This window comes from Eurosta solidaginis, chromosome 1, assembly GCF_040869045.1.
Source record: "Eurosta solidaginis isolate ZX-2024a chromosome 1, ASM4086904v1, whole genome shotgun sequence".
Taxonomy (NCBI): domain Eukaryota; kingdom Metazoa; phylum Arthropoda; class Insecta; order Diptera; family Tephritidae; genus Eurosta; species Eurosta solidaginis.
This window is the reverse complement of record NC_090319.1, coordinates 77358281-77381855: the sequence shown is the minus strand read 5'-3', so window position 1 is coordinate 77381855 and position 23575 is coordinate 77358281. Positions and strand designations below refer to the sequence as shown.

General features: G+C 41.1%; 1 long non-coding RNA gene across 1 annotated transcript in view; it reads left to right on the top strand.

Annotated features, from left to right (window-relative positions):
* LOC137245666 (uncharacterized) overlaps nucleotides 1–23575 on the top strand; it is a 153503-nt gene that overhangs the window by 103698 nt on the left and 26230 nt on the right. The window lies entirely within an intron of this gene.

The following is a 23575-nucleotide window of genomic DNA, read 5'->3' as shown; positions in this document are numbered from 1 at the left end:
TTCGCGCCTTACATTTCATTTATTTTATTACAGCGATAAATTGGTGTATCGGATAGTTTCGACTTACTTAGGCGATATCGTAGACTACAGTGTCCCGTGAGAGTTCGTATGCCCTCTCTGCATAGATTTATGAGTTTGGCTGATAGTCTCGTTGCTGGGAGTATAAGCAATTTGGCCTGCCTTTGTCCTCGGCATTCATTCCAGTGTTGTCTAAACTCCTTTTTTTGCCAGTTAATTATGGTTTCCCCAGTGTCTGCCTATGTAGGTCTACAGTAGGTCAAGAGAATGTTGCTCTACTTGGCTACTTACTTGGCTATTTCGCCAAACACTTAGGAAGCGTTTTTTATTTTTTTCGACAAAACATCAACAGCAGAGCGCTGCTTTTTATACTCAGTTGAGCAGAGCTCACAGAGTATATTAAGTTTGATTGGATAACGGTTGGTTGTACATATATAAAGGAATCGAGATAGATATAGACTTCCATATATCAAAATAATCAGGATCGAAAAAAAATTTGATTGAGCCATGTCCGTCCGTCCGTTAACACGATAACTTGAGTAAATTTTGAGGTATCTTGATGAAATTTGGTATGCAGGTTCCTGGGCACTCATCTCAAATCGCTATATAAAATGAACGATATCGGACTATAACCACGCCCACTTTTTCGATATCGAAAATTTCGAAAAACCGAAAAATTGCGATAATTCATTACAAAAGGGAGATAAAGCGGCGAAACTTGGTAGATGAGTTGAAATTATGACGCAGGATAGAAAATTAGTAAAATTTTGGACAATGGGCGTGGCACCGCCCACTTTTAAAAGAAGGTAATTTAAAATTTTGCAAGCTGTAATTTGGCAGTCGTTGAAGATATCATGATGAAATTTGGCAGGAACATTACACCTATTACTATATGTACGCTTAATAAAAATTAGCAAAATCGGAGAAGGGCCACGCCCACTTTTAAAAAAAATTTTTTTTAAAAGTAAAATTTTAACAAAAAATTTAATATCTTTACAGTATATAAGTCAATTATGTCAACATTCAACTCCAGTAATGATATAGTGCAACAAAATACAAAAGTAAAAGAAAATTTCAAAAGGGGCGTGGCTCCGCCCTTTTTCATTTAATTTGTCTAGGATACTTTTAACGCCATAAGTCGAACAAAAATTAACCAATCCTTTTGAAATTTGGTAGGGGCATAGATTTTATGACGTTAACTCTTTTCTGTGAAAATGGGCGAAATCGGTTGTCCTTCCACATGGCCGTTAACACGATAGCTTGAGCAAAAATCGACATATCTTTAATGAACTTAGTTCACGTGCTTACTTGAACTCACTTTATCTTGGTATGAAAAATGAACGAAATCCGACTATGACCACGCCCACTTTTTCGATATCGAAAATTACGAAAAATGAAAAAATTGCCATAATTCTATACAAAATACGTAAAAAAGGATGAAACATGGTGAGGTAATTGGATTGTTTTATTGAAGCGAAATATAACTTTAGAAAAAACGTTATAAAATGGTTGTGACACCTACCATATTAAGTAGAAGAAAATGAAAAAGTTCTGCAGGGCGAAATAAAAAACCCTTAAAATCTTGGCAGGTATTACATATATAAATAAATTAGCGGTATCCAACAGATGATGTTCTGGGTCACCCTGGTCCACATTTTGGTCGATATCTGGAAAACGCCTTCACATAAACTACTACCACCACTCCCTTTTAAAACTCTCATTAATACCTTTAATTTGATAACCATATCGTACAAACTCATTCTAGAGTCACCCCTGGTCCACCTTTATGGCGATATCTCGAAAAGGCGTCCACCTATAGAACTAAGGCCCACTCCCTTTTAAAATACTCATTAACTCCTTCTGTTTGATACCCATATTGCACAAACGAATTCTAGAGTCACCACTGGCCCACCTTTATGGCGATATCTCGAAACGGCGTCCACCTATGGAACTGAGGATTACTCCCTTTTAAAATACTCATTAACACCTTTCTTTTGATACCCATATTACACAAACGAATTCTAGAGTCACCCCTGGCCCACCTTTATGACGATATCACGAAACGGCGTCCACCTATGGAACTAAGGATTACTCCCTTTTAAAATACTCATTAACACCTTTCTTTTGATACCCATATTGTACCAGCAAATTCTAGAGTCACCCCTGGTCCACCATAATGGCGATATCTCGAAACGGCGTCCACTTATGGGACTAAGGATTACTCCCTTTTAAAATACTTATTAACACCTTTCTTTTGATACCTATATTGAACAAACAAATTCTAGGGTCACCCCTGGTCCACCTTTATGGCGATATCTCGAAAAGGCGACCACATATAAAACGAGGGCCCACTCCCTTTTAAAAATACTCATTAACACCTTTCGTTTGATACCCATATCGTACAAACAAAGTCTAGAGTCACCCCTGGTCCACCTTTATTGCGATACCTCGAAAAGGCGTCCACCTATAGAACTAAGGCCCGCTCCCTTTTAAAATACTCATTAACACCTTTCGTTTGATACCCATATTATACAAACGTATTCTAGAGTCACCCCTGGTCCACCTTAATGGCGGTGCCTCGAAAAGGCATCCACCTATAGAACTAAGGCCCACTCACTTTTAAACCCCTCATTAATACCTTAAATTTGATACCCATATCGTACAAACACATTCTAGAGTCACCCCTGGTGCACCTTTATGGCGATATTTCGAGACGGCGTCCACCTATAGAACTAAGGCCCACTCCCTTTTAAAATACTCATTAACACCTTTCGTTTGATACCCATATTGTACAAACAAATTCTAGGGTCACCCCTGGTCCACCTTTATGGAGATATCTCGAAACGGCATCCACCTATGGAACTAAGGATTACTCCCTTTTAAAATACTCATTAACACCTTTCTTTTGATACCCATATTGTACCAGCAAATTCTAGAGTCACCCCTGGTCCACCCTAATGGCGATATCTCGAAACGGCGTCCACTTATGGGACTAAGGATTACTCCCTTTTAAAATACTCATTAACACCTTTCTTTTGATACCCATATTGCACAAACGAATTCTAGAGTCACCCCTGGCCCACCTTTATGACGATATCACGAAACGGGGTCCACCTATGGAACTAAGGATTACTCCCTTTTAAAATACTCATTAACACCTTTCTTTTGATACCCATATTGTACCAGCAAATTCTAGAGTCACCCCTGGTCCACCCTAATGGCGATATCTCGAAACGGCGTCCACTTATGGGACTAAGGATTACTCCCTTTTAAAATACTCATTAACACCTTTCTTTTGATACCCATATTGTACCAGCAAATTCTAGAGTCACCCCTGGTCCACCCTAATGGCGATATCTCGAAACGGCGTCCACTTATGGGACTAAGGATTACTTCCTTTTAAAATACTCATTAACACCTTTCTTTTGATACCCATATTGCACAAACGAATTCTAGAGTCACCCCTGGCCCACCTTTATGACGATATCACGAAACGGCGTCCACCTATGGAACTAAGGATTACTCCCTTTTAAAATACTCATTAACACCTTTCGTTTGATACCCATATCGTACAAACAAAGTCTAGAGTCACCCCTGGTCCACCTTTATTGCGATACCTCGAAAAGGCGTCCACCTATAGAACTAAGGCCCGCTCCCTTTTAAAATACTCATTAACACCTTTCGTTTGATACCCATATTATACAAACGTATTCTAGAGTCACCCCTGGTCCACCTTAATGGCGGTGCCTCGAAAAGGCATCCACCTATAGAACTAAGGCCCACTCACTTTTAAACCCCTCATTAATACCTTAAATTTGATACCCATATCGTACAAACACATTCTAGAGTCACCCCTGGTGCACCTTTATGGCGATATTTCGAGACGGCGTCCACCTATAGAACTAAGGCCCACTCCCTTTTAAAATACTCATTAACACCTTTCGTTTGATACCCATATTGTACAAACAAATTCTAGGGTCACCCCTGGTCCACCTTTATGGAGATATCTCGAAACGGCATCCACCTATGGAACTAAGGATTACTCCCTTTTAAAATACTTATTAACACCTTTCATTTGATACCCATATCGAACAAACAAATTCTAGAGTCAACCCTGATCCACCTTTATGGCGATATCCCTAAATGGCGTCCACCTATATAACTATGGCCCACTCCCTAATAAAATACTCTTTAATGCCTTTCATTTGATACACATGTCATACAAACACATTCCAGGGTTTCCCTCGGTTCATTTTCCTACATGGTTATTTTCTCTTATGTTGTCACCATAGCTCTCAACTGAGTATGTAATGTTCGGGTATACCCGAACTTAACCTTCCTTACTTGTTCTTGTTTGGATCATAGACCAGTCCTCAATGGAATAACCTAGAGACAGGGTCAAGGATGATTTGCATCGGCAAACCTCTTGTGCTGCTCCAGTTTGAGCTTACAATGGGAATTCGGATACAACAATTAAATTACTCAATACAGATGTCTGCTTATTTTTGAGAAACTTTATGTGTGCCATACGTATTGTACCGAATTTTGGGAATTCTGCTTATTTATACACCTTCTGCTAACGTTGGAATTGCTGAACTGTCGAATAAATAACTCCAATATTCAGTATTGCAAAATGGTCTTTATTTAGACTACTTTGGGAGTAGTACAATTCTACTTCCCTAATGGCGTGTTTTAATCAAAATGACTCATTATTCCTCAGCTTGCGCTGCTTTTATACTCTTTGTTGCCTCATTTGCATATTTCTCCTAAGCTCTAGACTTTTCAAGAACATGCCTTCTGGAACAGTTGTATCTCATACTTGGTTATTTAGCTATATGCGTGTGTGTGCGTGAGTAACTACTTCTGCTCTTAGCTGAAGATAACGTGATGTGTGATTGTTTCTCCTTCTTCTTCGCTCTTATCTGCTGACTATGTGAGATAATCTCTTCGCTTCCAGCTGCTGGTTATGTGTGTGGAATATTCTTTGTTGCCTTGTATATACATAAGTGTGGCTGCTTGCTTTAATGTGTACATGTACATAAGTGTGACTGCTTGCTTTTTGTTGTTGTTGTTATTATTTAGTAACATCATAGTGCCGCCAATATTCGCCACAGTATATTCTGAGCTTTTAAAGACTCGAACAGTAATTATAATCATTGACATAGCGGTAATGGCCTATTCGAATTCCGCTCATTGATGCGTAAGTAAGAGTATGTACTTGCCTACGCCTAGTCGCCTTGGAAAATCACTTTGCGGCAGCTGCCATTACATTACTAATACTGCTTAATAAGCAGAAATGATGCGACAAGCAGTGTCTTAAAAGGCTTTCAAAAAATGTTGTGAGTATATATAGGAAATACAGAATATCTCGGTTAAGTTGGTTGAGGTTCATATAAAGTCCTATTATAGTGTACTATCAAAATTCATATGGGGACCAACTTATATGTTCGTGAGACTGTCTCTCAGAGATCTTGAACCAGTGTAGTATAAGAAATGTAGCATCCAAGAGATATCTAAGTACGCATGTAATACAATACACTAAGCCTTATATAAGTTACGCATTATTTTATGGCAGCTAAATGAAGGTCTTCGCTTGAAGTAAAAGTACGATTTATAAGCACATTGGGAAAGTTTAGGGTGTACCAATAATGGTTTGTGCCCCCAAGCGTTCATAAATCTCTTAAATAAGATTATTGGATTGAACGAATAGATGAGCACAATTCAATATTACAATAAATAATTTCACATAATTTGTAAAGTAAATTGTACTTAATCGTAAAGTGAACTACGGAAATAGGATCATAAACAACTGACATTGAACAACTTATGGATGGAGTTTCCTAAAAAAAAGACTTTTTTCTCAGTTTGTCATAAGAAAGTAGTCTTAGTTCATAAATGAATAGCACATCCGGCAGAGGTTGTTTTGTCCTTACTTTAGTCTATCTGTATAACTTTAAAGAAGGTTTTACTCGCCCTCTCCCTCTCTTACCGTTTTCCTTATCCTTTTATTCACTCCTCTCTCGCTCTTTTTATGCATCTTCTGCTCTCTCTCCATCTTTTTCCTCACTTCTATTCCCCTTTATGTATCAACACCTTTCTATCTTCGTCTCTCTCTTTCTCAGTCTCTTTCTCCTTCCCTCTTTCCTCTTATGTCTATGGCTTCTATTTCTCCCCCATCTCTTATTCCCATTCCCAATTCAAGTTCCAGTTACAGTCACACTCCCAGTTCCAATCCAAGTTCCAGACCCAGTCCCACTTCCAGTCGGCCCTTTCCTGGAAAAAATTCTGGTAAATACTAATTTAGGCAAATGTCTGGCAAATCGAACCATGAATACAATTTGTTCGAATAGATCGGTCCCTGGTGAACTTTTCGAAAAGAAACTTCACAGGAACACTCTCCGGGTTGCTGTTAGGCTATCCTGCAAATTTAAATAAAATGGGCGGAGTGGTTTCGGTGTACATAAGCTGCATACATACACACATTTTTTTTTATATATATAGAAGATGGTCCCAAAATATACTTGAAATCGGGCTAATCGAAGGTAGTGGCCCTGCAGCGAATCGCATACGTTTCTAACTAGCCCATAAAAATCACATTAAGAGATGGTACAAGTTCTTATTTTTTCCCCTTGATGTCTTATGAAGTAGACAGCTCTGAGCTAGTCGCTTTGTCTTTGATTGATAGATGTAAATAAAACAGCTCAGACTTAAGCGCTGTTGGTCCAAGTGTGCAGCCCACGATTAGCCCCAGTTCGGAGGTAGTCTTTCAATCTATAGTGCGAAACTGTCGCTTTGGGTGACTGCCTCCCATCCTTTCTGAAAGGTAGTCGAGACACACAGGTAAAAATTAGAAAAAAACTTTTCAAACTTTTTTGTATTACTTAAAGTAGAAACCTCTCAAGTTGAAGTTTCTCGTATCTGTTGCATACCCGATGAGTCGTCGATAACAAATCGATAACACGCGGATGACAATTTGGTAACACCGTAAGTAGGCGATGAATTTTTTATATCAAATCGATAAATTTTTGATAACAACCTTGTAACTTTTCGATAACAAATGGATTACTTTTCGAGAAAAATACGATATTACGCTAATGACATATTGGAAACACTTCTTAACTTAATAGCACTGAGGAATCGATGGATTTTCGATATCAAATGGATACTGTTTTGATAGCAAATCGATTACTTTTCGTTCGATTTCGATAATTTTTCGATAAAACGACAACAACATGATGATGATATATTGGTGATACCCTGATAATAAATCGATAACCTATAGAGAACATATCGATAACTTTTCTATCAAACAGGCAACTTATTGATAACATATTGATTTCAAATTTATAACTTTCTGATAGTAAATCGATAACTTGGTGACAACGTATCGATAAGTTTTCCATAAATAAACGATAGCTCTTCGCTAGAAAATCTATAACTTGTCGTAAACAAATCGATAACGTTTGGAAACCAAATCGATAACTATTCGATAGCAATTTTATAGCTTTTTGATAAAATATCGATAAATTTTCGATAAGTACTCAACAAATTTTCGTTAGTAAATCGGTAACATACCTACTTATTTAATTAACGTTAACCGTTCAAACGGGTATGGCCGTCTTCGGAAACGTTTTCCACCCGGTCCTTTTAGCGCATAACATGGCGTAGCCGCTGTGTTTTAATTCGCCGGACTATGTTGATGTGTGCGTAAAGCTCGTACGGCTCGCCAATTTAATCTTCTTCGGTGCTCGCCGTTGCAAACGCGTAGAAGTCCGTCAATCAATTTTGAAGACTTTTCTCTCGAACACTCTTAGAGCCGTCTCATCAGATGTTGCCAGCGACATATATCAGGATGGGTAGGATAAGTGTTTTGTAGAGTAGTGTTATTTTCGTCTGCCGAGAGAAGACTTCACTTTTCAATTGCTTACTTAGTCCAAAGTAGCACTTGTTGGCAAAAGTTATTCTTCGCTGGATTTCAGAGCTGATGTTGTTATTTGTGTTTGTTGCTGCTTCTCAAGCAAACGAAGAGTTTTGCTATTTCAGATTTATGGCTGCCAAGGCGTAAAAGTTCTGACACTTACTTTTCTGGTGCTTCGATAAATGGCCGAAAGAAATTATAACTTATGGCTAAACTTTGTCATCGATAGAAAGTTTATAAAAGTAAGATAATGAATCGATGACTCGTCTATACTTCGGTAATAACACAACGATAACTGCTCGATAACTCGTCGGTTTTGTGTTTGATTTAGACTTCTAATCATTTCTTTCCTCTCACATCTTTTTGTTTTGCTCTTTCAGTTCCCTTCTGTGCTTTTCCTTTACTTTCCCTAACCTCTCTTTCTTGCCTGGACTTACCTTGTGTGGATTGTGAGTATCCATGAGTATCCATCATTCACATCATTATCGCTATTGTTATTGTACTGCTTTTTCTTCCTCCTATTTTGTGTCCCATCCTCTTTACGTCTACTTCTTTTCCTATGTCGTTTCATTTTGTCCTTTCTCGATTGGTTTTTCTGCCTTCGCTAACTTCCGTAACTGACGTACTGTCTGTTTTCGCTCATATAAGATCTACTACGTATAGTGTTCCCACATTACGCTACCGTGTAGTGACTACACTGACTCGTATTAATAATGCCCTGGCGGTTCTTTCCGTCTCTTGAGAGCAGGCTTCCGCCTTCCGCCGAACATTACATCTATTGAAGTACTTTCGACCGGTACATACATGTACCGCCTCCCGAGACCATTCCAAGCACATGCTTTCCAGTTCTGTTCGGCGACCACTGCTCCCAAGCGTTGGACAATTCTTAGTGCTGCACGGTTCGGCGAAATATCTCTCTTACTCCTTCCGCTGTGTACCCTTCTCCACTGTCCTTCTCCATTTGCATTTGTATGCTTTACCCGTCGTTCATATTGGTCGTGCGACCACCTGTCCAACAAGGCAGACACAGTGGTTCAGTATTAAAGATGACTGTCCGCCAAAGCAACGCCCCTTACTGTAGTACGGCCATCAATACTGGTCGGGTTTCGTGAAGGCTGGATTCCAACACTGCCAGGCTGTAGCAACTACATAATTCACCTCTTAACTCATATGAATATTTATGCGATTCTTATCACTTCTTAAGGCGACATTAATTTTATTCACATCAGCTACAACTCTAATTATTGGCACACAAGTTTATTATTTTACATCCTTGTCATATATACATACATACATAACTGGTTTTGTTTACAATGTCTCATATTATGTGTAAGTAGACTACTATTATTACAACAATCTATCATCTCAATGTTGCCACTTCATTTTACTGTCTGTCTTTTCCACTTACATATCCTTACTCAATTACTCGTCGAGCCTGTTAATGGTTGCCATTAGGCCATATCAATACACCATTACCTACATTATACAACTGAGTTTGTTGTCATTTATGTTGGTTCCTCTACATTTGTACATATGTATAAAGGATGTGTAGCGCGCATAATGTTGATATCTTTCTACTGATAACCCACAAGCGATTCCCCACATTCAAAACCAGTAATTAAGCGCAACGGTTGTTTTGAGCAGTCTAACCGGCAAATTTTCGCTAAAATATTTACGGTAACATATGTAGACACCTTTTGCGTGCGCCTCAAGATATACACCATACATACATATACGCGGATACTTATAATTAACTGTGTTACATAATTTTTAAGAGGACGTCATTTACACGTGTGCTCCGGCAGCTTGTAGATAAAAAATGTAAGTAGCGCATCGCAATTATATATATCAAAAGGTTGGGTTCGAGTTTGTCAATGTTAATAATACGCAGAGTCACATCACGAAGTCGACCGCAGTATTATGTTTTTTGGTTGCTGCGCGACCAAAATACCAAAGATTCGAGCCCACGGGGCGCCATTTCGATGCATATTTCTCCGGAAGGCAATCGCTGCTGTTCTAATATGCCTAGTCGGGACTCCGTTAGAACTATTTGTTGCGTACAATGAACCTGATGATATATTTTACCGAGTATTTAGCTACTCATTAAGTTTCGACAGCATATAACTGCACTTAGTTCGAAACTTAGTGTGTGCTAGAGCTGACAATTCACACGCTTGTTTCTTTGCTAATCTTCTCGGCGCAGCTCCTGCAAATGGTGTTGAAAGGGATCCCCATTCCCTCACCATGCAGGCTCCTAAATACTTCTTTCTTTGCGTTATTTACTAGGTACTCTGTTCTCCTATTATCGATTTGCTTAGTTATCTTGCAGGTGTCCTAGGAGTACCATTTGAAGAATGTAAACTCTTTGGATCTGATATGTATGGCAATCCCTTCAAGCGTCAGGGATAGCTGCCCCTCCATCCAACCTAGTTGCCGGGGAAGAATATACCTTTAGTGGGTTGAAATGGACAAGGGGGAAGGAAATTGTCCGAAAATCGTCAGGTTTTTACTCCTTATTGTTACGAATTTTGGGGTTTTCCCCATAATTATGCACCTTGTACTAACGTTTAAGTCGCTGTCGAATAAATAGCTCTAATATTCAGTACTGCAAAATGGTCTTTATTTAGACTACTTTGGGAGTAGTACTTCACAATTATACTTCACAACTAATAGCATGTTTAAATGAAACTGATTAGTTATTCTTCAGCTTGCGCAGCTTTTATACTCTCTGTTGCTTCGTTCCCATATTTCTCCCATAGCCTAGCTTTTCACGAACATGGAACAGTTGTATCGCATACTTGGTCATTTAGAAATATGCGTGTGTATGTGTTAGAAATAACTTCTGCTCTTAGCTGATGACTACATGTGTGTATGTGAGATATCTCTTCACTTCGAGCGGCTGGTTATGTGTGTGGAATATTCTTCGTTGCCTTGTACATAAGCGTGGCTGCTTGCTTTAATGCGTAGATGTATATAAGTGTGGCTGCTTGCTGTTTTTGTTGTTGTGATTAGTTACTAAAAGCATAGTGATGCTATTATTCGCCACATCATTAAAGTGATGAAAAATGAGCTTTAAGAATTATATTATTTTCTCAATCTACCATCGGCGATAAAATGAAACCAATTTCACGCGTCTAATCTCGTAAGGACAGATCAATATTTTTCGTGTTCCACTCAAAATCCAATCCAAATTTCAATGTAGCCATGTGCATTCATGCAGATAATAAATAATTATGGCCTTGTCTATATGCAGATCTATACCCTCATCAAGTGATATTACCAGGGGGAAGTACACCTTTTCAGCTGGTTTTGCAAGTTACTATGCATATGAGTTCGTGTTGTTGTAAACATCCTTCTCCTTTCATGCATACTTATACTTGAATGTGTGTGTGTACATATTGATAAATATTTTTATTGCGTCGTTTACGCTCATAAGATTCATAAATATAATGGATTAAATTGCCTTAAGGGCTGTCTAGTCATACAGAATATCACATTTATACATTTTACTATGTGTGAACCCTTTTTATGTCCATCCAGGCAGCATGCAAATATATTTATAGGGAGCTAAGCATAATTTTTGGAATGGAATGACATTGCAGAACCAATTTCTACTTTTTATACCTTTCATGAACAGGAAATGGTATATTAACTTTGGTCCCATTTGGTCACCATTAAGTATACCGAATTGATCAGGGCGACGAACTGAGTTGATATAGCCATGACCGTCTGTCCGTCCGTCTGTCTGTTTGAATGCAAACTAGTCCCTCAATTATTGCCTGTCCCAGAGCGTGGTATGTATTTTATTCCAGTCCCAGTCCCAGTCCCACTCCGAGTCTCAGTTCCAGTCCTAGTCCTAATCCCAGTCCGTCCCTGTATAATATATTACTCTGTACCAAAGCACTCATCAACAGCTTTCATTTGATATCCATATTGTATAAACACTGTCTAGGCATTCACTGGCCCACGTTTTGGGCTATATCTCGAGACCCTGTACCTGTAGTAACCACCGCGTGAGGTTTACGCACCTTGTGTGAAAGTTTGAACAAAATCGACCGACGCATCTCTTCAAACACCGGCGACCAATTAACACACATTTTAGCCTTTCTTTTTATATATATAAATTTTTATTTGTCACGCTTCACTATAATATTAAAACGAAATGCAGATTACTTTTGAAATTCGGCTTAAAAATTGCACATGGAACAACTAAAGACTCTCCTGAATTAAAAAAAAATGGCATATTACCTCTAAATCGCGGGGCCCTCAGTGTTTTTTATATATTAAGATATCATAGAAGATTTTCTGAAAAAAATCACTTTTATCGGAGATTTTTGGCCATTTCTCTCTTACTTACTTTGCTTGCTTAATTGGCGCCTAACCGTCTAAACGGTTATGGCCGTCCAACAAGGCGCGCCAGTCGCTCCTTTGCTCCGCCAAACGGCGTCAATTGGTCCCACCAAGAGAGTTTAAATCGTTTTCCACCTGGTCACACTTTCTTGACCGGAGCATCATCTTTCATTCGCATAACATGGCCTAGCCAGCGCAGAAGCTGCGTTTTAATTCGCTGGACTATGTTGATGTCTGCGTACATCTCATCATTAAATCTTCTTCGGTACTCTCCATCGCCAACGCGTAGAGGTCCATAAATCTTTCGAAGAACTTTTCTCTCGCACACTACCAAAGCCGCTTCATCTGCTGTTGTCATGGTCCATGCTTCTTCCCCATATAGCAGGACGGGTACGATAAGTGACTTGTAGAGTATGATTTTCGTTCGCCGAGAGAGGACTTTATTTTTCAATTGCCTATCTAGTCCAAAGTACCATTTATTTGCAAGATTCATTCTTCCTGGATTTCAGTGCTGATGTTGTTGCCAGTGTTGATGCTGGTTCCAAAATCTCTCCCTTAGTTTCCAATATAAAAACGTGAAACTTGGTGATATATATTCTAATATATCATAGAAGGTTTTCTGTAAAAATCATTGCGATCGGAGGTATATGTAATATATATCCCATACAACCGATCGGTCGGGTTTTTTGCCATTTTTTTATATTTATCTTAAAATCGTTTAGGTACGTACATCTGTTCACTATATATTTCTTATCTTATACAGCGCATTATTTGGAGATTATGAATGGGATAAGATTATTGTTCAGCCCATTCATGAAAGGCACAGCCGAAGACAGTCCCGTCCTTACTTGTTATATTTAGCATTATAATCTAGTAATGGGGCTCGAAGTAAGACGGACTGATAAACACAAAAATTGAAAGAAACATGATCACAAACAGATGGATACAGGTGGATAGTCGACCGTATGCACCTGTGAATGATGAACGATACACAAAAAAGGGTGGGATGTAAGAACGGCACACTTTCCCTCACTCTCACGAAAGCTCTGGAAGTCATTCAGATTCCATTAAGATTCCATCGTTGCTCTACTGATCACTGACTTAAGCTAGCGTTATTCTTTCAAAGAGGTGGATCCACAGTATCATTGATAATGCTGTTAGCGACCAATAAGTACAGCTCTATAGGTAAGGTTAGGTAGCGAGCTCACCTCTTCTCTCCGGATACTCAGAATTTGCTAAGCATAGGCGAAGTAGCTCGCAGCTCGAATTCCAGACTCTTCTGTGTTTCAGACATCTTGGCGGATGCAATTATATAATGGACTACTGATCCAAGTGTGGAAGGCTTGCGTCGCTTTCTATGCTTGTACCTAGTCTGTAAGATCACTGATCATAGACCGAAATAAACTAAACTAAAGCGATGTTCGGTAAGAAGTGAGGTATCAGGTCGAAGATGGTCCTTTGGCTGTATGAGGCAGTAGTGCGGTCAGTGCTGAAATAAGGTGTGTTGGGAAGCTCTTAGCAAGAAGTGCAACCTCACCAGCCTACAGAAGGTCCAACGTAGTGCGTGCGTTGGGGCCACCGGAGCATGCCGCGCCTGCCGCCCCTGCCCGACTGCGGCTTTGGCCCCATCTTAAACCTGCTTCCGATAGACATGCACATACTATGTACAGCGGCGCAGACCACACTGAGACTTAGACAGGCTGGGTGTTGGAAGGATACTCAGAAGGGGCATGGCAGCATCCTTAATCTACTCCCGACGGGAGTACTAAATTCCGATATAGATTATAATGCCCGCAAACTTCATATTGAGGGCAACATCACCCCTATCATTCCAGCTAGGAATGATTGGAAGAGATGAGCGGCTCCAGTGGGTAGCGGCATACTAATCTACACTGATGGCTTTAAGATGAACACAGGGGTGGGAGCTGGTATCTTCTCGCACTCCCTAGAAATTTCTACGTCGCTCAAAACTACCATCATACTGCAGTGTACTTCAAGCAGAAGTCCTTGCAATTTGGCAAGCCTGTAAACTGCTTGAGGCCAGGAGCATAACTGGAAAAGTGTCTATCCTTTCTGACAGTGAAGCAGCAGTTAAGAAGATAGCTGGACCATACACTAGTTCAAAGCTGGTAGGGTCATGTAATCAAATCTTATCGGCGCTGACCAACACTCTGGAAATATCCATTATCTGGGTTCCGGGACATAGGGGAATCGAAGGAAATGAGATGGCTGACAAACTGGCACGTAGGGGCTCAGCAGAGAGGGGTGAGGGAAAGCCAGTGTTGAAGTAGGTATACCCCTGGGGGTGGCCAAGGGAGTTATTCGGAATTTTTATGTGATCAAAGCCCGACAAAAATGGAAGAGCCCCGCGTTTTGTGCGATTTCAAAAGCCATTTGGACGGACTACAACGAAAGGAAAACAAGGTATCTGCTGGGGAGATCCAGGGCCGACACCCATAGACTTATAGCGGTCTGCACTGGTCACTGGGCTTTAGGCACCCATTGTGTAAGCAAGTGGCTTATGAGTCTGTAGTAACCTGTGCGAATGCCTGTGAAAATTCTAAGGGGTAGACATGGTCTTACATGGCCCTCTATCGACGAACAAAAATCACACTCTACAAGTCGCCTATCATACCTCTCCGCTCTTCGGAATATTTATGACCGTGGCCCGTCCGTGGTGCCAACAACGGATATCAAAATGGGGTATGATGATGAACTGTATAAGCTTTACGCAGATATGACGATAGTGCAGCGTATAGAAATTCAAAGGCTTCGCTGGCTAGGTCGCTCCGGCCAAGCAAGTTTTTCAGTCGACACCGCAGTTTAGAAGAAAAGGAAAGGAGAGCCCTTTACTGACTTGGGAGAGCCAGGTGGAGGAAGACTTGACCTCCCTTGGTGCTCCAAATTAGCATCAGTTGTCGCAAAACAGGGATAACTGGCGTGAATTGTTACAAAACGGCCAAAATGGCTCAGGCGGCTAAGCGCCAATTAATGATGACGAATCATGGTCTGTTGTTGTTGTTGTTGTAGCGATAAGGTTGCTCCCCGAAGGCTTTGGGAATGTTATCGATGTGATGGTCCTTTGCCGGATAAAGACCCGGTACGCTCCGGTAACACAGCACCATTAAGGTGCTATCCCGACCATCTCGGGAACGATTTATGTGGCCACATTAAACCTTCAGGCCATTCCCTCCCTCCCCACTCCCAAGTTCCATGAGTCTCATACCGCTTGTGTTGTATCCACCTATGTGGCGCGGTATCCAAATCAAACCAATGGTGTTATAGGCCCTCCAAAACATTCAATCTGTTCACGGTCTCAAGAACTGTTGATTATCGGATCTTAACTGAAGATATTGCCTTCAGCACGGCCTATCTGTCGCTGAGTAGTGCGATTCTCTCATAAGTGTGGCCTCTTTTCAGGTTGATCTTTGCACAACCGCTTATGGTGAACACTGGGGAATAAAAAACGCACGGATATTTTCCGAGTATTTTGGATATTTTTGGTTCTAAGACCGAAGATCTCCGCCTCGACGCTCTCTGATGACTTCGGGCATCCCTTCCATATGTGAGTGTGATCCCGGTAGAGCGCTTGTAGTATTGAGGTGTCCGCTGTAACTTTCTTCCATGGCTCTATTCTAAATCGCTCTACAAACCCAATCAGCTTTCCGATGTCATCTCTGAGAAGCTTGATGAGTGGCATTTGTGCTTTGTGTCTCTCTATATTCCGGGACTGCACCCCTTGGCCGCTGTCAAAGCGCTTAGCGATATTACTATGTGTAGCGTTGTTGGCTCGAGCTGAACCTTCTTTCCCGCCGTTGAGCATATGCGCATGGCCCATGGTGTGTGATTTCTATACAGTAAACAGAGTTGCTCTTGACGCCCACTCAACTGCTCCATACACTTGTGATGGATCTTACTATCATCGTGTACATATCCATCTTAAATGCAGGGGGCTTCTTTCCCAGAACTTTCCTGCAATGTGTCTATACACCATTATTTCGTCTTTATTAGCCTTAGCTTTCATATTAGAAAAAATGTTTAACTCGCAAGGAAATGACGCGGACCGTTGGAGGTAAGCTTTTAGAGGGTGGCCTCTCAAGGAATTAGGGACACTTGTGATGTCTCGCTACTGGAGCAGCTGATTTCGAAACTAAGTAACCCAGTGAGTGATAAAGCATCTCCCTCTTTCACCTGACAAAAAATGGCTTTCAAGCCAAAAAATTGTCTTTGAGACTGAACTGCCGATGCAAAATATCGATTTCTTGACGGACGAAGGTACAAGTGAACGAAGCTATAGACAATTTAAGAGACGATTATCTGTGAAGAGGTTACTATTGTATTATCGTTATTGGTGTGATTCACCTCAATGCTTTATAGTAATATGGGTACAGTCACGTCGCCATATGGTGAACTGGGAGAATGGGCATTTAATCTCTCTCCCTCACCCTCTCCATCTCCCTCTCCCACGTCTTCTTCTTCTTACTATCTCTCTCACACTCTCTCATCTTACCCCTATCTCTCTCTCCCCCTCCTTCTCCTCTCTTCTTCCTTCTCCATTCATAAAACTCATACAGTTCATTGTCACATCACCAGCTTCTTTCAAAACGAAGAGAAATTTGTATTTTCAGTCTCCAATCCTCTTGTATATTTCTGCTCTCATATGAGCTCATGACTGGCTTACATAAACATTTATAACATTCTAAATCCTTCTCTTAACAAGTCTTCATTAATTTAATACCATTCATTTGCACCATAGGAGTTCGGCTGATATGTCTAACACAACCTGCTACAGAACTCCGCTGGCTATCCTATTTGATACCAACTACAGAGCAGAGCATAGCAGGACATTTGTACATATTTCACATGCCAATAGTAGCCCTAAATAATACGTAATATCTGAGTATTAAACAATGCATTACAAGCGACATGAATAGGGAATGGCGAACTTTAGCTCAGCGTGATATCGACTCTACCTACCCATTTTACGCCCACCGCATGTAACGAACTCCTGCTGTTAAACTAAGAAATGGATATAAGCATTGTCTGAACTGATTTAGTTTGATTACGAGTATTTATACATATAACTCACACCTAGTTTGTGAGGCTTCGTGATGTCCAATCTTTGGGTACAGAATTAATATACATACGTACATATGTTGGTGCTAAAATGGCGAATGGCTCGGGGTGCAAATTAAGGCAATTTGCTTAAATTAAACGACTTGTAATATGCAAAACAAACGAACTGATTAACTGGCCTGCTTGTATTTCTTTACGCTCTTCTCAGAGGCTGTAATATGGGTGGCAGTACAGGCTGTACATTAGGGTATGCAAACTGACCATAATGGTTGGCGACAGACGGGTGCCAGGTGGAACGAAATTGTAGAAATGGAGACCATATAGTGACGTTGGGCTGAGTAGGTTTGGACGGACCATGATATTAGTCTATCTTGACTCATTGGTGAACAGGGTTAACAGAGAAAAGGAGGTAGAGAAACGTTAAAGTAAATAGAAATGGGGATAGGGAGAGACGAAGAGATGCCGAGCTAGTGAAAGAGAGATAAATAGCTAAAGAAAGGACCACCAAGACAAAGAGTAATGACTGCGGTGAGAAAGGGTGAGAAAAGGCGGGAAAAGGGGAACAGAAGAGGAGTTCAGAGGCAAATTCGATGGAGGAAAATATATTGAAATGATATGGATAAAACATAGAGAGGGTGAAAAGAAAAGAAGATTCTGAATGAAAGAAAGAAAGGGGGAAATGGAGGGGGTTAAATATTGCGTAATAGGGAAAAAGGCAGTGAAAGAGAGAAGGAGACGGGGGAGGGATGGAAACAATTGGATGTTGTGAGTGAGACAGAGAAGAAGGGGGACAGCGGAGAGGATAGGTAGAAAGAGTTAATAGGTTCAATGGAAGGATGTTGGTGAAGGGTTTGAGCGAGCGAGATAGAGAGATAGATAGATGGCTAGCGAAGGCTTATCGAAAAAGTGCAATAAAGGGAAAAGGAGAAGAAAGGCTGTGATAAATTGTTGATTTTGGACTTCAGACCTTGGCACAGTACGGCACATAGGACAAGTCATACGCACGTATGAATTTTGCAAACACATCGGGCTTGTTCAACCTGTACTTCGTTGTTTCCCGACGCTTTGTTATTATTTAGCCATATTTCCATTCACAATTGCATTTTTGATTCGGCTTCAAATTCAGTTCGGGTTTATTTCTTGTTTCGACCTTCTTCGGTAGCGGTCTCTTTTCGGCACCTGATTCGTTTCCGAACTCGGTAATATTTTCAATATAGCTTCGTTTCCGAGTGGAATTCTTGTTTCGGTGCCGTTTTCGTTCCCATTTGGGTTTCGCTATTGGCTTCGACAGCGGACGGCTTTTGTATTTTCTTCGGCTCTGGTTTTAGTTTCGATTTCGGGCTAGGTATAGATATGCTATCGGGTTCAGTCTGGTTTTGGTTTAAGTTTCAATAAAGGTGCGGTTTTGGGGTCACATTCTGTGTTGATCTCGGTTCTGGTTTTCGTTTTGAGCTGTTCCTTTTTGGTGTAAGTTATTTTTTATATCTAGGTCATGTTTTAACTCTGAGCTGAGTACCGGTTTCCATTCCAGTTCCTGTTCAGTTTGGTATCGGTTTTGGTGTCCGTTTGTGGTTTGATCTCGGTTCGGGTTTGAGTTCTGAGCTGAGTTTGTACGTGTTTCGGATTTTGTTCGGTTTGGGTTTTGGTTTCGTGTCCGGTCTTATTCTCGGCCAGGTATATGTCCAGTTTCGGATTCGGTTCCGTTTTTTTGTGTCTGATCCCGGTCCGATTTCACAGCCCAGCTGGGTTTGGGTTCTGGTTCAGTCTGGTTTCGGTTTTAGTTTAAGTGAATTTTCGGTTCCGATGTCAGTTTCTATCTTGACCTGGTTTACGGTTTTAGTTTTGAGCTGTGTACCTGTTTCTTATTCTGTTCGTTTTGGTGTCAGTTCCTTTTTAGATCTAGTCCCCGTTTTTATTTCTGAGCTGAATACCGGGTTCATTTCCTGTCCGATTTGGGGTCTTGGTTGAATTTCTGTTTAGATCCCGCTTCCGATTTTAGTTCTGAGCTGAGGACCGATTTCGGTTTCGATTCTTGCTAAGTTTGGGTCCTGGTGTCTGTTTTGGTGTCAGTCCCTGTTTTGTTCTCGGTACGGATTTTAGTTCTGAGCTGAACATCGGTCTCGATTTCGGCGCGGTATATCTATAGTTTCGGGATCGGGTCGGTTTTTATTTCTGATCTCGATCCTGTTTCACATCCAACTTCGGTTTCGATTATGAAATCGGCATCGGCCTCGCTTCCTGTCTCGATCCTGTTCTGGTTTCAGATTTGGTTTTCTGTTCAGTTCCTGTTAGGTCTGAGTTCTGGTTTCGTGTCCGGTCTCGATACCGGTCTATGCCCAGTTTCGGTTTCGGTTCATTTTTTGGTTCTGATTTTGGTCCAGTTCCTGTAAGGTTTGGGTTCTTGTTTCCTGTTCGGTCTTGATCCCAGTCTATGTCCACTTTGGGTCTCGATTTTGGTCCGGTTTCTCTTACTGTTCCGGTTTAGGTCTCGGTTCCAGTCTAGATCCAATTTCGGATTCGGTTCTGATATCGGCCCGGTTTCACTTACAGTTCCGGTTTCGGTCTTGGTTCCAGTCTCGATCCAGTTTCGGATTCCGCTCTGATATCGGTCCGGTTTTACTTACAGTTCCGGTTTCGGCCTCGGTTCCAGTCTGGATCCAGTTTCGGATTCGGTTCTGATATCGGTCCGGTTTCACTACCGATTTCGGCTGCTGTTTCCATCCACTTCCGATCCTATTTAGTTCGTCTCCGCTGGTGTTTTCGTTTTCGCTTTGAGCTCCTTTTAAAATCTCAGTTCGGTTCAAAAACCACACCTCTCCTTACATTGAGGATATACGCTATATTTAGCATCAACCTTCAGGTAATACAAAAGAAATAGGTCTTCCTCACACTCTGCACCATCTAAAAGCTGGATAAACGCCAGTTACGATGACAACAAAAAACAACTTCTGCGCCAAGCTGCTACAATTTACACATATTCCCACAGCTCAAAACCGATGAAAATGATAGCTAATTAAAGTCTTCGTAATTAAAGTTCTTAAAATACGTCACTCGAGACGTAGACAACAATATCGCGGAATGTTATTAACTGGGTATCATCGCTTGGGAAATTAGAAGGATTCAAGGCATTTAACACATATGAAATGCGCAACAACAATGCCTAAAAAGCACACAACGACGAAGGACAATGGCAGAGAAAAGAAGCTCAAACAACAATCACCTACGTAACTCTGCCTATGAACACAAATAAAAAAGCCAATTCTTGGAAACGAAAAAAAAATTAATTGCACGAAATGAGTGAGGCCCAAAACGGCAAGCAACAACAACAACAACAACAACTGAAATTACCGACAAATTGCGCATCATTATGAAGTTTGAAATCGTGTAAATATGGCAAGTCATTGAAATAAAAACAGAAGCGATGGTGCCCCCTAATTGGAACGAGCGCAGATATACAGACAAAGGATATGGAAGGCTTAGGAAAATATGGAGTAACAACCAATAAACAAAGATAAGCTTAGTAGTAAAGTATATATTGTGTTTGGAATTAAGGGAATGTTGCTACAAAGGCGGAAAGTTTGAGGAAATACTTACTGAAACAGGCAGAAGAAAAAGAAGAACCAAATTGGGAAGAGTATAATGGCACGCATTAGGAATAAATAAAGGAAAAAGAAGATTAGCCAAAGTTAAGACGTGAGATGGTAGAGCCCTCGTTTTTTTGGGAAAGGCGTGATCTGAGAATGTGTATTCTCAGTCGCAGTGATTTGTTAGTCAGTTAATGTGCCAGCATAGTGATAAAAGATGAATATGATCTTAGACCCAGTGCGCAACCAACCCTAACCAAAAGCGCAATCTCAGACCCAATCAAAGCTCTCGTTACAGCATAGAAATTAGCTGTGAAAATGTGAATTACATCATCTGTGATTTGTGTTGCTGTAACATCTAGCTCTAATTAGTCGCAGCTCAAGTCGCAGGCCCGTTGGCTTATTTTATCAAAGCTTATTATTCCTGTGACTGGTCGATGAGTAGCAAAAAATTCTTAAAGGGGGGTGCCTTATCTCCTCTGCTCTGGGTTGTGGTAGTCAACGAGCTTCTTGTGGAGCTGGAAGCCAATGGCTGTCGGGTAGTTGCCTATGCAGATCACCGCGCTATTCGAGCCAGGGGCAAATTTCTGGGTACTCTGCGCGATATTCTGCAGGGCTACCTGGATACTGTGGCTAGGTGGGCTGAATCATGTGGACTGGCGGTCGACCCAGGAAAAACGGAATTGTTTCTCTTTACAAGGAGATATAAGATGCCCGATTTCTGAACTCCCTTGTATGGAGGCGTACCGTTGGTACTTTCTCATAAGGTCAAATAGTTGGGGATCTATTAGCCTACATCGGTATAACTCAACCGGATGAAGATGGCTGTAGGGATTTCGGGATTCCGCTGGCCAGCTGTGGTTTGCTCCTTCATAGCTTAGCCTCGAGTCAGCTCAGCAAACGTTGGGTGGACACCACCTCTTGCAGGGTAGCGAGGTATTACTGGCCGGAAGTGGATGACAGGAGGTCTGCCGAAATAATTGCGTTCACTAGGGCTCATCTATCAATGGTCATTGGGGGTTTGAGAGGGCACTGTCCCATGGGGATCTATGCGGTATGTCTCAATATACTGGAAACTCCATCATGCTGCAGCTGTATGGAGGATGATGAGGTGGAATCATCAAATAACTTTATGCTTGATTGCCCAGATTTTGCCAGAACTAGGCGAAAGTACTTCGGTCGGGACTGACTTGGATCCCCGAAGGATTTATCCAAGGTTGAGATCGGTATCATTCGGAACTTTATCGTTGCTACCCAACGATTCTCTAAGTAGCTATATCTACGTCACCGTTATTTTATTGTATGTGGTATCACAACGGACCCTCGAGTTGTTCAAGTTAGCTTCCCTTATCAGGGCAGCTACCACCTAACCTAACCTGTTGTTCCTGTGACAAGAGCTTTGATTGGGTTTGTGAAAGCCGTTTAATATTAGCGTGATTGCAAACGCAACGCAAATGTTGCCACAGTAAGTTCGTCGCTGTCAGTGCGACTTATTGTGATTCTCCAGTCACTGTGACAAAATAACATCTACATGACAACGTTAACGTACATCTTGTCTGAAAATCGCCCACAACATCTATTCACGTACGCCCCACCTTCCGCCACTTGTTTATCTTTTGATGCTTAAGCAGCAGCAACAAAATGTTCAGTGGTATTAGCGGATGGAGGAGCTCATTGTAGCGCGAAATCGTAGATAAACACCTGTTCTTGGGGAGCCATAAAAAACGCTCCACTGATATTGTTTATAGCATATACTCCAGAGTCTCATTTCCCATTAGAGTATCAACCACCACATTTACACTGCAGGTACTCGTGTGCAATCATTTAGATAATCACGTAACCATTCAATAGCATTTAGATGGATGACTGAATGTGCGACTGGGAGTTATGTAATCGTGTGTGTGTATATAGTCTGATTATGCTAAGAAACAACTTAAGCTAAGCTGAAAGCGGATTGCTGTATTATGTGTCGTATTGAGTTACAAGTAAAGGCAACTGTAGCGTGTGTAGAAGATTATATCCTACGCGAAGTTTTGATGTTGCGTTTGTAACGCTTCTTTTGGCAGCCGTGGAAACCCTGACGGGATTTATACACTACAGAAGTTTCTTCGCTGATTGACGGATGGAGTTCAAAAACGGAATTGGCCTCCAGATGTCGGAAGCTTTTATAACCGGAGCATAGGACCAAAGCTCACTAGCTGAAAGCATCTTAAGAGTATGCCTTTAGACCTGTTGGATTTACTATCAGCCGAATCTTCACCTAAATCCTGAAAAAGGCTCATGCAATGAAAATCCACAAATATGATTCCTTTGTCGATTGAGTAACACCAATAAATAAGTCTGTTCATGGATACCCGCGACGATCTTAGTACCCAAAGCCGTGCTAACTAGGTAATGTGAGGCAAGTGAATGAAGGCGCCCCAACCCAAAAATGTTCCTATCAACAATTTAATTTGGCAGCAGCGAAAGAGACAGATCTCCATTGCTGCCAAATTCAATTGCTGATAGGAATTTGGCAACAGCAGAAGAGAGGGACCTCCATTGTCCCCAGCGGGTTGGGGGGCTTAGAATAGACACGCGGTAGATACGCCTGTCGTAAGAGGTAACTAAAATACCAAATTGATTCAAG